At 37.9% G+C, this 15,324-nt stretch overlaps 1 protein-coding gene across 4 annotated transcripts in view; it reads left to right on the forward strand.

Annotated features, from left to right (window-relative positions):
* Positions 1–15,324, forward strand: part of NAALADL2 (N-acetylated alpha-linked acidic dipeptidase like 2) — a 1,419,153-nt gene that overhangs the window by 158,537 nt on the left and 1,245,292 nt on the right. The gene's annotated exons all lie outside the window — the stretch shown is intronic.

Below are 15,324 nucleotides of genomic sequence, written 5' to 3' on the forward strand. Positions count from 1 at the left end.
TATGTTATGTTATATATGTATGTGAAGGACAACACAACATGGTATATAGAGAACAGCCTTCAAAGTCAGGAAGTCTGGAATTCACAACCTTCCCTCAACCCATACTAGTTGTCCAATTCTGGGCAAGTCGTATGACCTCTTCGAATAAGGAATGGCTGATCTGCATGAGCAGAGCGGATGAGTGTTAGCTCAAGTATGCCATATAAATGAAATTGTGTGTCTTCTCAGTCATATTCATACAAATGTTTCTATATACACATGTACATATGGGAATGTGTGGGGTCTTCAGGGAAGACTAGCGCTTCTGGTGGGAGGTCAGTGGAGTCCTGTTCAGGGTTGCTCATCCATGTTGGATGTCTATCACCCAACTCTTACTTGTGGTTTCCAGAAGCTGTAGCATGAACAGCGGCCACAGCCTCATAAAACCATCATGACAGATGGTCTAAACCAGGATGAAAGTAACCAACAGGCGTCAAACCCGTTACTGAGATAGTTGGGTCTCCTTTGGGGCCAAGACTTTTCTTTTCTGGGTCTTTACCCTCTTCAGAAAGTTTCCAACTGCGTCTCCGTGGGGTTTGCTTCACAGGAGAGTGATGATCACTCCTGAGCTAGAAGCCCTGCTCCTCCCAAGGCTCTTAGAGGCAAGGTCCTGCAGCGACCTCCTTTGGATTCTAAGGGTGGGGTGATAGTCCAAGGGGTGGTGGTGGTTCAAGTGCTTGGTTCATGCTGCCTCCTGCCTCTCCCTTAGGGTGCCTTCTTGCTTCATCTAAGATGAAGTGCTCCTCCCAATGTGTGACAATGGTGTGGATGGCTGGCCATAGGAGTTGCTTCCCTAAGGAGCATGCCATCATTCTCAGTTTTTTTTAGTTTTAATCTGACTGTTGGTGGTAGATGGTTAATGGCCATTGCTAGTGGTTTCCACATCTCAAACAGACTCTATTACCTTCCTCCTCCCCTCTTCCCACCACCCTGCTGATAAACTCACCTTAGATCCAAATTCCATTCTGTTAAATGACTCCATCCTTCAAGTATCTCATTCTTGAAACCTCGATGCCCCCCCCATTTACCAAGTCCATTGCCAAGTCTTCTCATTTTTACCTCCCCAATTTCTCTTATATACCTCCTTTTCTCTCCATTTGTACAACCACAACTTTAGGTCAAGCCTTTATTACCTCTTTCCCCTATTAGCCTCCTAAATGGTCTCCTTGGCTCCCCATTGCACTCCATCCTCCACTCAGCGGACAAGCTGATTTATCTGAAGCCTGGATCTGGCCATGTCACCTACCCCTCAATAAACTCCAGTGGCTTTCTATTAACTCCAGCATAAAATATGAAATATTCTATTTGGCACTCAAAGCTTTTTACAGCTTGGCCTCTTCCTACCTTTCCAGTCCACATTTGATTCCCTTCCACTTACTTTATAATTCACTTACTCTCGCCTACTTTCTTTTCATTGTAGGTCACATACCCTCATCTGACTTCCTGACTTAGTGTAACTGTCCCCCCCTTGTCTGGCATGCCCTGCCCCCTCCTACGTCTCAGATTCTTCAGCTTCCTTCAAATCTCACCTTCTGCAGGAGATACTCTTCACATCTGAGACTTCTCCAAGGCAGTCCAAGATTACCTTTCATAGCATCCTTCATTCATACCATTCACGTCATTCTTCATATAGCTTAAACATACAGATATGCATACCTTGTCTTCTCCATTAGCATATATACTGCTGGAGAACAGGGACTTATTTGGATCTAAATTTTATTTTGACTGATACACTGATATTTTTCACCTCTCGAAGCCTATGATTCCCAGGGTAATTTTGTCCTTCATTTATTTGCATATATAAAAATATTTTTGAAAATATTTTCCTTCTAGAGACAGAGACTTTTGGAGTGAAATTCTTATTTGCAATCAAACACTGGACAAGGTAGTTGGAATGAAGAATTTATACCTCAAAAAACCTTTTTAAGCACCCATTAGGTGCCAGGAATTATACCTCATTCTAAAGCCAAAAATGAAAACAGTGACTGCTCTAGAGGAGCTTATATATTTATATCCTACATGTGGAATATGTGTGGTTATGTTTGTATACCTTTCCAGTCTACATTTGGTTTGTACACACACAGACCCACACTTATCTCTCACTGTATGAATGTATGTATATATCTTTATAATCATTTGGTTTCTAGTTATTTCAGTTGTGTCTGGCTTTTCAAGGCCCCATCTGGGGTTTTTGTGGCAAAGATACTGGAATGGTTTGCCATTTCCTTTTCTAAATCATTTTACAAATAAGGAAACTTGGGTAAATCTGGTTAAATGACTTGCCCAGAGTGACACTGCTTGTAAATGTCTGAGACCAGATTTGAACTTGGGAAGATGAGTCTACTCTATCTAGTGTATCAACTAGCTGCCCCCCTTATATACTATTTTTTAATTCTTTGATCTCCACTATGTATTGTATATAATTATAATTTTATTATACCGTATAATTTTATTATCATTGCAACTCATCCTTTTTCATATTATTATATAATTCATGTCTTTTCTTCATTTTTGATTAGAAATTTCATGAGAACAGATGCTGTAGTCTATTAATCTTCAAGGGCTAGCAGTCAATCAATACATAAGCATTTATTAAATATCTGTGATGTATCCATTGTGATGTGGGGATTAAAGAACAGTAGAGAATATTAGCTGCTCTCAAGGAGCTCACATTAAAATGGTGAACTGCTATGCACATAGTAGGTGCTCGTTCATTGTTTGTTGGGGCTACTATTGGCTGCTGATTCTCCCCTGCTTGCCCTCCTTACCCCGGTATAGCATCAGGCATCTGGCCAGTTGCCCTGAGTCATTTGTCATCTGATGGCCAGTGGAAGATCCTCTGTGACAGGGTCTTTTCTCCTCATCCCATCTAGAAGGATCCTGTATTTGGGATATCCAGTATCTCCCTTTCACACACATCCACCTTTCACCATTTCAAACTCAGTGACTTCCCCTTCTAGCACTTTCCTCAATGATCCATATATTTTCTCTTTATAACTTCCTTTATCCTTCTTACTTTTGGTCATGACACTAAAGCATACCCTTGTAGTTGAAGGAAAGAACTAATTAAGAGCAAAATAATGGTATTACCTTCACTCTGTGGGTCATTTCCAATTTATTCTCTCTCTCTCTCTCTCTCTCTCTCTCTCTCTCTCTCTCTCTCTCTCTCACTCTCTTTTATTGTCTTCATTTTCTGAATGAGGAAACTAAGGCCCACGTTAAATACCTATGATCACACAATTTCTAAACATCAGTCAGGATTTGAACTCAGTTCAGTTCTTCTGACTCCCAGAAAAGCCTTCACCATTAAATTATACTCTTTTTTTGTTATGTTATTTTAGCTGTGCTCTAGTTCTTGTAGACTAAATTGGGAAGCTAAGTATCATTGATGGTGTTTCTGTGAACAAGACTGGACATGGTTGAAAGAGAGCTGACTTTGATGCCAAGAAGACCTGGGATTAAGTCCTGCTTCTGATGGAAACAGGTTAGATGGCCCAGCTTGATCTCTTAGTGTTTAAGGTAACCCTAAGTCTCAGAAAAGATACCAGCAGTATTGATGGAGGAAGTGTCCTCAACCTTCTGGGGTTCACTCTATCATTGAAATCACATCTTCTTTGCCTTTTGCTTTAAGATTTGGAACCCAGTCCTTTATATCTAGGGAAGAAGAAGGGATTTAGTTATCTATTGAGACAAAATCCACAAACAAATGCTGAATGCCTTTAGGAATTCATTCCTGACATCACTACCTTGTCAGCCAAGTTCATCTTTCTTGCTGCCCTTAATTGCATATTGTGTGTTATTTTTAATAATATATTATTAACATAGAATTACATTTTTTAGTTCCAACCTAATGTTTCATTTTTTGCTCTCTTTAACTAATCTTGTTGCCATCTGAGTAGTTCAGATTAAATTAGTCCTTTCATTAAGAAGAAATATTCCCAAATAGATCAACTTAACACTGGTAGATGAAATTATGGAGCTGCTGAATTACTATTTTTTATAGCTATGGTTAGTCTGTTCCATTACTCATCATGAGTTACTGTGCAGATCTGCTGACCAAGAGTAGAAAAAAGATTCAGTGGTTAATTGGTTTGGGTATCAAACTTCTCTGTCTTTCTTTATATTCTAGTGCTATCTTGTGGATACAAAGATGTTAGTTGCTCTTGAGTCACCATGCCCTTTGGCTTTTCTTTTTCTGAGTGCTAACATGTGTTTGTAGTGCAGAAGATCTTGAGTTCTTGAAGTTTTGTTATTGTTGTTCAGTTGTTTCAGCCATGTCTAATCCTTTTTGACCACATTATGGGTTTTTATTGGCAAAGATACTGGAGAGATTTACCATATCCTTCTCCACCTCAATTTACAGATGAGGAAACTGAGACAAACAGGGTGAAGTGGCTTGCTCGGGGTTACATAGATAGTGTGTCTAAGGCTATTTGAACTCGGGAAGAGGAATCTTCTTGACTTTAAGCCCAGCCCTGTAGACACTGCACCACCTAGCTGCCCTGGAGCATGAAGGTAATATCACCAAAGAAAATCTTGCCATATTAGAATAGTAATGAAGAGCCCTTTTTTTTTCCCTAACCATAATCATTGGTTCTTTGATTTCTACTTGACTTAATTTTGTAGCTACACCGTGTTTATTTCTAGACTTCATTATGCAATGAAATGTTGTTAGTAATATTTTTCCTAGTTTCCTACAATTGACATTTTATGACAAGGTTCAGGCAACAGATCTAATGTGAAAATGCAATGAAAACCCCAGGATGTCTTTGTATCCCAGTCAGTTGACTTGAAGAGGCTGTGAAAGCCACATCTGCATCTTTGATGGCTTCATGGAAAAATGAAGAATGATCACTTAATTTGGGGTTGTGTCCTGGAAAACAATGGAAAAACTGTGAGTACACACTGGTGGTAACTCTCAAAATATATGTGCAGTGTAGTAACTATATCTAACTTTAGGTATTTTCAGCATCCAAGAACAAACACTTAAGTTCATATGATACAGTAGCTCTGTGCTAGACACTGAGTATACAAATAAAAAGAATGAAACATATTTCCAATAAAACAATACCTCTCTAGATTTTTAAAAACTCTAATCTTCTGTCAATTCCTTGTACTGGTTCTAAGACAGAAGAGTGGTAAGAGCTAGGAAATGGGGATAAAATTACTTCCCCAGAGTCACACAACTAGAAGTGTCTGAGGTCAATTTTGAACACAGAACCTCCTGTCTCCAGTCTTGGCCCTCTAGACTTATACACAATACTGTGCTCATCTTGGCCCTCTTTAAATTTTCTAGATTTGGGATAGAGATACAAAAACAAAGCTGATTCAGGATCAGTCCTCAAGGGACTTGTTTTCTACTCTGTAGCTGCAACCAAATAAGTAAATGCAAACTACACATGAAGGAATATTTCACAATTTCCAGAGAAAAAGAGGGGATACAATGGGGAGGAGGGGTTGTATGTGTCTCTGATTAGAGGCATAATCTTTGAAGGAAGCCAGAGATTATATAGGATTGACTCAGAGTCAATAAATATTTAGGAAACACTATTTACAAAGTTCTAGACATTGTTCATACCACTGGATCTACAAAGAATGCCTTAGACTGCCTTTGCCCTCAGGGAATTTACAATCTAATGGAGGGGAGACAACATAGAAATAGAAGGTGGGGACTGATATTGAGGGGAAAGAAGAGTCAGGAAGAAGGCTACCCAATCTGAGGACATATTGAAATCCTGTGAGGTTCACCTTCTCATCTGCCATGATGTGAGGAAGTAAAAGTTATGGAGTTGATTTCATCTTGTAGATTGATGTGTTTCTGAAGATCAAGAAGACCAGGAAGGTAACCTGGTAGACACTGATGTGGTGAATTCTCTGGGAGTCCTTGAAAAGTAGAGGATCTGTGAAAAGTTCTCCAATGTCCACCTTTCACCCTTTCTAATAAGAAGGAGGAAGGAGTCTTAGGTATCAGGATTGTAGGTATGACATTTCAGAATTAATTTCTTCTTGAGGAATGATGAGTTCTAGAAAGCAGGATAAAGATGGTGAGGATCTGTATTCCACCTATGATGGACTGTCTTGAAAGATCATAAAGGTTGGAGATGGAATATCTTGTAATAGATGAGGAAAAGCCAGCAGGCTGTGTGATTGGAAAGAAAAATGCAAGACATTTGGAATAAAGAAAAGAAATCGAGATGCAAATGAAAAAGGAATTTAAATATCAGCCAAACTGCACCCTCATGTAGCATGTGAGCCATTCCCTCACCCCAGACAAGGGAGGGAGATAGTGCTCCCATTGGGCTGCTGGGCAGAGGGGCAGATGAAGTGATAAATGTCATCAGTAGTATAGGAGATGGGGAAGGGAGCAGACCCCTCTGGCATGTGTGCCATATGTTCACCAGCATGGTCTTAGTGGCTATAGGGACCTATTTGAGTAAAAGAATGAAGAGACTTTAGGCAAGGTTGGCATAATTATTATTAGGTTGGCACAACAGTCTGAACAAGAGATGATTGAGTAAGAATTATCATTCTTGAATGGAGGAAAGGGGATGAACAAGGAAGGGATATTGTATAGGTGGAATCAATAACATTTGTCAGAAGATTGGACATGAAACAGAGAAGGATAAGAAAGGATGATTTTAAGTACCATATTGAATATAATATAGTCAGCTTAATCAAAATATGTATTGGGGACATGTAATAATATAGACCATATTCTAGGACTGTGTTAGCAAACCTAGCATGCATCCTAGAGAGGGCTGCTCCACTCCCACTCTCTACATGTACCTGAGGATGTTTCTCTCTTCACCTGCCCCTCTTCCCAGCAACTCAATGGGGGCATTTCCTTCCTCCCCTGTCTGAGGTAAGGCAGAGGGCTTACATGAGTGTGAGGGCTACAGTATGGGCACTAGGTCTCTAAAAGGTTAACCATCACTGTTTTGGCGTAATCAATCCTGTAACTGTTTTGTTATTTGCACTATAATCCTTAAGACAGGATACACAGACTTTTCATCTTTGCTATTGCCATAATGAAAAATTTGCATAATGATACATCACCTTGGGTGGTTATCTACACAAAAAAGCTTTAAAAAAAGCACACTCTTATTATTTTCCTTCACCTTTAGTTTTCTTTCTTTAAAAAAAAAAAACATCTTTGGCTCCTATCCCTTTATTACCATGGAAACCAAAGATTTATATTTTTTCTTTGTCCTATTTGATTTCAACGGTGGAAATAAACACAGTCTGGATGAAAATAGATGCATATCACATAAAGGAGAATTTTTTACCATGTGTTAAGTGATACTCTGGGGATGGGAGACCCATCACATGGACCACACCTGCTTTCCTCCAGTCCCCACCCTCAAAATAAATGATCTATGACAGTGTTAACATTTCCCATGGGAACGGTACTATTCAACATTGCCTCATAACATTTATGATGATGACCAGTCAATTACTAATGGGTATTTTGCTAGATATGGGACAAAATAAGTCAATAGGCATCATTCCTGTTAGTTATGGAGTAACCCAATCCAAGATATGATTCATGATAGTTGACAAAATTCACATTTTGATCAGAGCCCTAACTAGGAATTTTGACACCTTCAACAAATAAATTAATGGCTGGAAATTTAATGACAGTCTGACCATGGGTATAGTAATGATGAAAAAACTGGTGACCTGTCCCCCAAAGTCCATCCCTTACTCCCTCAGGGGATTGGGGTAGAAGGTTGAGTACTGAAGTATACTGGAAGTGGCAGCCCAATTATGGTCTGTATGGTTTAGGAAACCTAGGAAGAAATCCCTTTAAAGCAGGTATCCTAGGGCAAAACACCATTGTTCCCATGCTAGTTATGCCAGCAATTTAGGTGGACTACAGGTATGACTAGTTACATTATATACAAAAACCACATAAAACTGTCCTTAATTTATAACTGGCATAAGAAGGTAGGCATATCTTCCCTTGCCCTTATATATGCAAGAAAGAATTTTTTCCTTTCATATTGATGATCCATTTTAAATTTCATGCATTCTAGGAATTTTTTACTACCCTTCTATTAATATGTATTTGTACTGTCAGGCCTCATCAGTAGGGTCACTGGATTGAATTCCCTATTTTTTGTGATGGAGCTCTAATATGAAGAATTTGACCAGGTTTCCTTAGCTGACTAATTTTACTTATGAGAATTCTGAGGTTAAGAAAGACCTTCAATATGAATATCAAACATAATTTAATGATAAAATGTATTGGGTCATTTCATCTTAACTCTGAGTAAATGGCATCAAAGTCCAAAGAGGTAAATTTGTTATTCTCTTGAGTTAAATTTTACACGGTTTAATACGCAAAGAATATATCATACAATTACCTGTATGTTGAACTTATATCCTTATGAAGGCAGTTGTAGATATATTCATTCCATTAAAGACAGAAATGACTAAAAAGTGCTTTTTGGAAACAGTGTGGAATGGACCATAGTAAATCAACACATTTCTCTTTGTTTAAAAATCGACATTGCTCATCATCAATGTTTTCATTAAGCAGTATTGTGTATTGAGTAGTGCAATGACTTTAACATCAGAATATCAATGATATCTAGCATTTATACAGTACTTTATGGTTTCTTTGAAGACTTTATTCACATTAATTTAATCAAATAAACAAAGATTTATAAACTGCCTGCAATGTGCCAAGCACTGTGCTAAGCACTGGGGTTGCAAAGAAAAGCAAAAATAGTACCTGCCTTCAAGGAATTCCTAATATATATATATATATATATATATATATATATATATATATATATATAGTGAGAGACAACACAGAAGTTGGCACTGTTCAAAAAAAGATATATGCACATATATATATATATACATGTTACACACATATAAAGTGCATATATGTGTATATTTAATTGGAAAACATCTCAGAGCTCTCAAAGAAGCTATAAGGAAGGGGTAAAGAAGGAGGTAATTCCAGATATGGAGGACAACCAGTGAAAATACAAAGAGTTGATAGTCTGTAAAGAATAGTAAGGAAACCAGGGTGGTTGGATTGTAAAGAATGAAGAAAGGAATAAGGTGTGAGACTAGAAAGGTAAGATGGAACTAAATAAAGGGCTTTGAATGCCAAATGAAGAATTTTATATTTTATCGTAAAAGAAATAGGAAGCCAGTGAAGTTTATCAAATAGGGATCTAACATGATCATAGCTGAATATTAGGAAGTTTACTTTGATAGGTTAGTGGAAGATATACTGGATTGGAGAGACATTGGGGTGAGGGAAGCCCAACAGACTCCTGTAACAGTAGCCTGGAGTAATTCAATGGGCTTCTGTATCCTGGTAGTGGCAGTGTGGAAGGAGAAAAGGCATCTATAAGAGATGTTGAGAAAGTTGAATTAATAGGACTTGGTAACACATTGGATATGGGAGAGTGAAAAGTCAAGAATGGCACTTGGGTTGTGAGCTTGCCTAAGCAGGAGGATGGTATTACTCCCAACAGTAGTTTCATTTGATATTGATTCATTTGGTCCTCATAACAAACATGTGAGAGAGATGATACATCTTTTTCCTACCTATTTTTTCCTATTAAGTCATTTCCAGTACTATCTGACTCTTCATGACCCCATTTGGGGTTTTCTTGGCAAAGACACTGGTGTGGTTTGCCATTTCATTCTCCAGCTCATTTTACAGATGAGGAAACTGAGGCTAATAGGATTACATGACTTGTCCAGGATCACATAGCTAGTAAGTATATGAAGTCAATTTTGAATCAGGTCTCCCTGACTCCAGATCCACCAACTCTCTCCACTGTGCCACCCAGATGCCCTCTATCCATTTTATAGATAAGGAAAAATGAGGCTCATGGAGGTCATTATTAGAAGTCTCTCAGTAAATAGAGGATCTGGTACTATGGCATCGGTTTTTCTGTACCTAAATATAGTGACCTTCTCCTACTGGCTTTGAGTCCCTAGTCTTCTCCTTTTGGGGGCAGGGACTACTTAGTATTTGTCTTTGTCTTCAGAGCCCAGAATAGTGCCTTTAGATAGGAGTTTAATTAATGTGTCTTTATTAATTAGTTGAGTTTTTCTGTAGAATGAAATGACACTTTTGTAAAATAAATAGTCAACCTTTAATTTTCTGATTCTTTGCCTTAGATTTCTATTTACTATCAGGCCTCAGTTATGTAGGAACTACTCTTCCAGAATATTTAGATAATGTATTTGTAGAAGAGTTGGGAAATGAAGACAAGTGAGTTACAATCACCTGGGTCTAAGTTTCTTCAGGAGTAGATGACCTTGGCAGCCCCTTTCAACTAAGAATGTAAATAGGGGAAAAAATGGAATATAAAAATTTTTATGACCTGACAGAAAAGTACCCCTAATCCAAACCCACAAAGCTACTCTGTGTGTGTGTGTTTGCTATACTGAAAGAACAGAACCCTGTCCCTAACGGTACTATAGAAGACCAGGGTTCTTAATAACAATAAGAATGTTTCCTAGTATTTATAGAGTGCTTTAAGATATGCAAAGCACTTGATAAATATCTCATTTGATTTTACAACCACCTTGGGAGGTAGGATTTTATTTCAAGTTTATTTCAATTTTTTTTTCAAGATTACATGTTGATACAATTTTTAATAATTATTTTCTATTTGTGACCTATATTATCTTCCCTCCTTCCTTCCCACTCCTCCTCCTTGTCACAAAATACATATTACCGTGTTTGTCATGTTATAAAAGAAGTCCATAATGCTTACACTAGAGTAAAATTCATGGGGCAAATTCAGTCTCCATTCAGACTTTGTCAATTCCTTCTATGGTGGTGGAAAAAAGCCTTTTTGGTCATGAATTGTCCTGAATCCTTGCCTTGCTAATAAGAGTTAAGTCATTTACAGTTGATCACACACAATTCTTATTACTGTATACAGTGTTCTCCTGGTTCTCCTTACTTCACTTTGCATCACTTCATATAAATCTTTCCAGGTATTTTTGTGACCATCTTATTTGTCATTTCTTATGACACAATAGGGTTCCATTAGAGTCACTGATCACAACTTGTTCAGTCATTCCCCAACTGATGGACATCCCTTCAGTTTCCATTTCTTTGCCAACCCCAAAAGAGCTGCTACAAATATTTTTGTACAAAAATCTACCTTTAATTTCTTTTGGATATAGACCAATGGTGTTATTGCTAGATCAAAGTGTATACACAGTTTGATGGTCCTTTGGGAATGGTTCCAAATTGCTCTCCAGATTAGTTGTATTAGTTCACAGCTCCACCAACAGTGTATTAGTGTCCCAATTTTTCTATATCCCCTCTAACATTTATCATTTTCTTTTTTGGTGATATTGGTGAATCTAATAGCAATAAAGACTCAGATCTTCTTGACATGAGTACATTAAACTGGTTACCTTCTTTATAAGTCATCACAGGCTTGCTAAAATATGGTCCCAGAATTAAATACATTGCTTGAGTTGAAGACTTGGAGACAGATGAAAGATTTATTCAGTCATTGGGGAGAATGGACATAGTGAGCTACATTTCAAAATATGCATCAGTTGTCTTTATATTAATTATGTCAAAATAGATTTTGTGCCCTAAATGATCTCCCTAGTGCAAATATCAATAGTATGGAAATAGGTCTTGACCAAAGACACATGTAAAACCCCATGGAATTGTGTGTTGGATGTGGGATGGGGTTGGGGAGAGGAGAGGGAAAGAACATGATTTTTGTAATCCTGGCAAAATGCTCTAAATTAATCAATTAAATTTAATTTAAAAAAGAAACCAAAATAGATTTTGTGTTTTGTTTTACATTTTAACAAAATGCATTAGCTGAGAAGGTATTACAAGATAAAATTTATAAAATTATCTCACTCCATATGGGGACTTACTCTACTTTTGGGCATACAAGGTCATTGAGAGATTAAGCTAGAAGTTTAGAAGATTAAGGGTTGGAAACTCTTGGGTCCAAAGGATAATGCCCAATTCCAGTCCTTAAAGTCCTTTTCTCCTCTTGAAAAGCCCTCATGAGATTTCCATTAATCTTCTTTGGACGAAGGATTGGGGTGTTTCTAGAGTTTGTAGCTCACATTTCTCTTTACCACAAAGCATCATGATCTCTAAAGCTATTACTACTTGTCTTCCATCCTGTCTGCAAACACTCCATTATTTATGGCCCAATACTACCCTGCTATTCACTAATTTCTGGTGGGACCTCTGATGGCTCTAATGGATCTCCCTACTTTCTAGGTATTTCTCTGTCAAATACTCCTTCCCATGAGGAAAGAAAAGAATAAATACAAAAGAAGCAGGAGCAAAATATGTTCATGAAAACATGATGATCAGGTGGGAGATAAGACAGCCTCCTTCCTCCCATGCATCAACTTAGAAGGATTCTACCTCACCTCAAAAAGGAGGGGGGGAAGAACAAATGAGTATGAAAGTTTACAAGTAGATTGTCATGCTTACCTTTTAAAATAAATGTGAAGCTACAGCTAAGGAGCTCAATGGATAGAGGCAGGCATGGAATTAGGAAGTCCTGAGTTCAAATCCTCTCTCAGACACTTCTTAGATGTGTGACCTTGGAAAGTCATTTAACTCCAATTTGTCTAGCCCTTAATGGCACTTCTGCCTTGTAACTGATTCTTAGTATCCATATTACAATAGAAGCTAATGTTTTAAAAGAATCAAAAATAAATGTGAAGCAGAGAAAGCAGAAACTGGTGACCCTTTTTCCAGATACAAAAACAGGGGCTTAAAGAATATCTGACAATGTCACAGGATAAGTAAAAGCACCAGGATCTAAACTTCAATGCTTCTATTCCTCTTTCCCATCCTTTTGCCCCCTAATGTTACTGTTCTTGTCCAGTGAGTGGCATACATATACAAGTTTTAAGCCTGAGCTTCAGTAAAGAATTGTGATATGGCATATTAGAAACCGATAACCTTCTGAAAGTACTATTTCTCTAAGAACACACAGTTTAATCTCTAGCAAACTAAAGGGAACTTAATTTCTAGATGCCATATTCAATGATTGAGGCTATTCACAATTATTCCTTTAATTAAATAAATTGCCCAAGTAGTATATTCAGTCATCCTCATGTGTGTTCAACATGGAAGACACTTTCACGCAGTCACTGCTAGTTTAAAAATGTCTTCATAGATAGGATGTGTAGCAGAGTATAGATACAAACTGTTGGCTTCTTTAATTATTTTCATCATTTCTGTCATAAGGTAACATGGTTGTGTTGTTTCCAAAAATCTTCTTTCAGCTGTGTCACAGAATTCTTAATCTTTTCTGTGCCATGGATCCTTCTAGTAAAGAGATGGAGTCCATGAGAATCTCTTCTCACTGTAGTTAATGTTGATCAGTAATGTAAGGAAATGCTAAATTTCAGTTGGAGGTTAGCAAAAATATACATGTACTCCCCCCACATACACACATCTAAATAAATAGACTCCCTGAATTTGATGTATGAACTATCCCAGGTTAAAAATCCCTCCTGCAGTGAAAGCAGGGATCTTAAGATCATACACTTAGAGCTGGAATGTGCAATTTCCTCATTTTACAGATAAGGAAATTGAGACTATTGCGGTTAAGTGAATTACCCAGTAAGTGGCAATAGCCAGTAAGAATTTGAAGCAATATTTGAACCCAGGTTATTCTGACTTTAATCTGAATTCTTTCAAAGGCACAGCATAAGTCAAGTCTCCAAGAGACCCAAGATTAGCCCTTTAACAGACAAAACTTTTTGTCAATTCTTTTTCATTCCAAATCATAGAATTTGTTGTAAATGTTTTATATACTTCCCTTCCTTTATAAATTGAGTATAGTTACTTATATAACTCCAAGATCTGTAATTTTAGCTGTTTTTTTTCCCTTGTAAGAATTCAGTCTCTATACAAGTTAAAATATGGTTCTCAAGAGTTGCTGTGGCCAAAACTTTCATTACCCCATAACTAACCTAGTGATGAAGCCTTCTTGATATAAGGTCTTGGACCAGAGCCATACAGTCCATTACTGAACTGGTGCTCAAAGATTTTCCAGCTCAGTGGGATGTGATAGAGCTTGTGGTCCACTACCATTGCCTTCAAGAACTTGGGGTCACCTTATATCATGAGGCATCAAGGCAGGATCTTGGTAGAGGTCTATTATCCTGGGAGGGTGGACAGAATATAATGTGCCCTTTTCTCAATGATTTATCATGAACATCAGTTGTGATATTCTAAAAATACCTCGGGAGACCCCAATATTATTGCAGGTGGTGGCAGATAAAGATTACCACAAATGCTACCATTTGTAAAGACTATCCATGATTGGAATATGGTTCCATTTTACTTCTTCCTTTTGAGAATTCCTAATTTACTTCAAAGCTCAGCCCAAGAGCATGATGCTTCCTATGAGTACCTCCCTTCCTCCTCAACAACAATCATCTATATACAGAGTGTCCCAGGAGTATTAGCAGAGTTTGAAGTTAATACATTCTTTGGGACCACCTGTACCAATGACTCTGAATTCATTAGTAAGTACTTATGTGTGTATACATTCCTGATCTTGATGGAATGTGTCTTGAGGGCAGGGGCCATTTCGCTTATAATTTTGTATCCTCACTCCGTAACATAGTCCTGACGTAGTAGCTGCTTTGAAAAATGCTAATGGATTGATTGTTTGATACAGCCATCAATAATGGTCCTGGAATTTGTTTTCTTGAAAGGGTCCCTGATGCCAATGAACTTGGAAAGCGTGTTGGGGATGGAGAGTGGAATTTTTTTCCTTCTCTTCACTTAACTCAATTCAGAAAAAAAATAATAAAGCATCTCATGATAAACACTGGGAATACAAATGCAAAAAATGAAAGTAAGGGTGTGCCCTCAAGAAGCTTACATTCCTGCAGTTGATTGTTGCTCTAGAGACGTGCTAGCAAAGCACGGCATGGGTGGGGTCTTCATGGAGGGGGCTGCTTCAATCCTCCTCTCCGCAGCTCCTAAGGATATTTTTTGTGTGTCCAGCTCTCCAATGTGAGCACTTCCTCCCTCAGCTCTCTGGGGTAATGCAGGGGGCTCACAGGCAGCTTGAAGTTGCAGTTTGGGCATGCAGTCTTGAAAACAGTCACCAATGTTGCTCTATAGCATGTTGGCTAATGGAGTAGTATAGTTGCCTTTCTGTAAAATTGTAATTGAGTCAAAGCCTGAATCAAGAAACAGCTTTTCTCCTCCATAAAACTCTACTTTTAGACTGTACCAAAATTGTCTTTTGACCTATTGGAGGCAACATCTAGGATTTC

Source organism: Monodelphis domestica, chromosome 8 (assembly GCF_027887165.1).
Source record: "Monodelphis domestica isolate mMonDom1 chromosome 8, mMonDom1.pri, whole genome shotgun sequence".
Lineage (NCBI taxonomy): Eukaryota > Metazoa > Chordata > Mammalia > Didelphimorphia > Didelphidae > Monodelphis > Monodelphis domestica.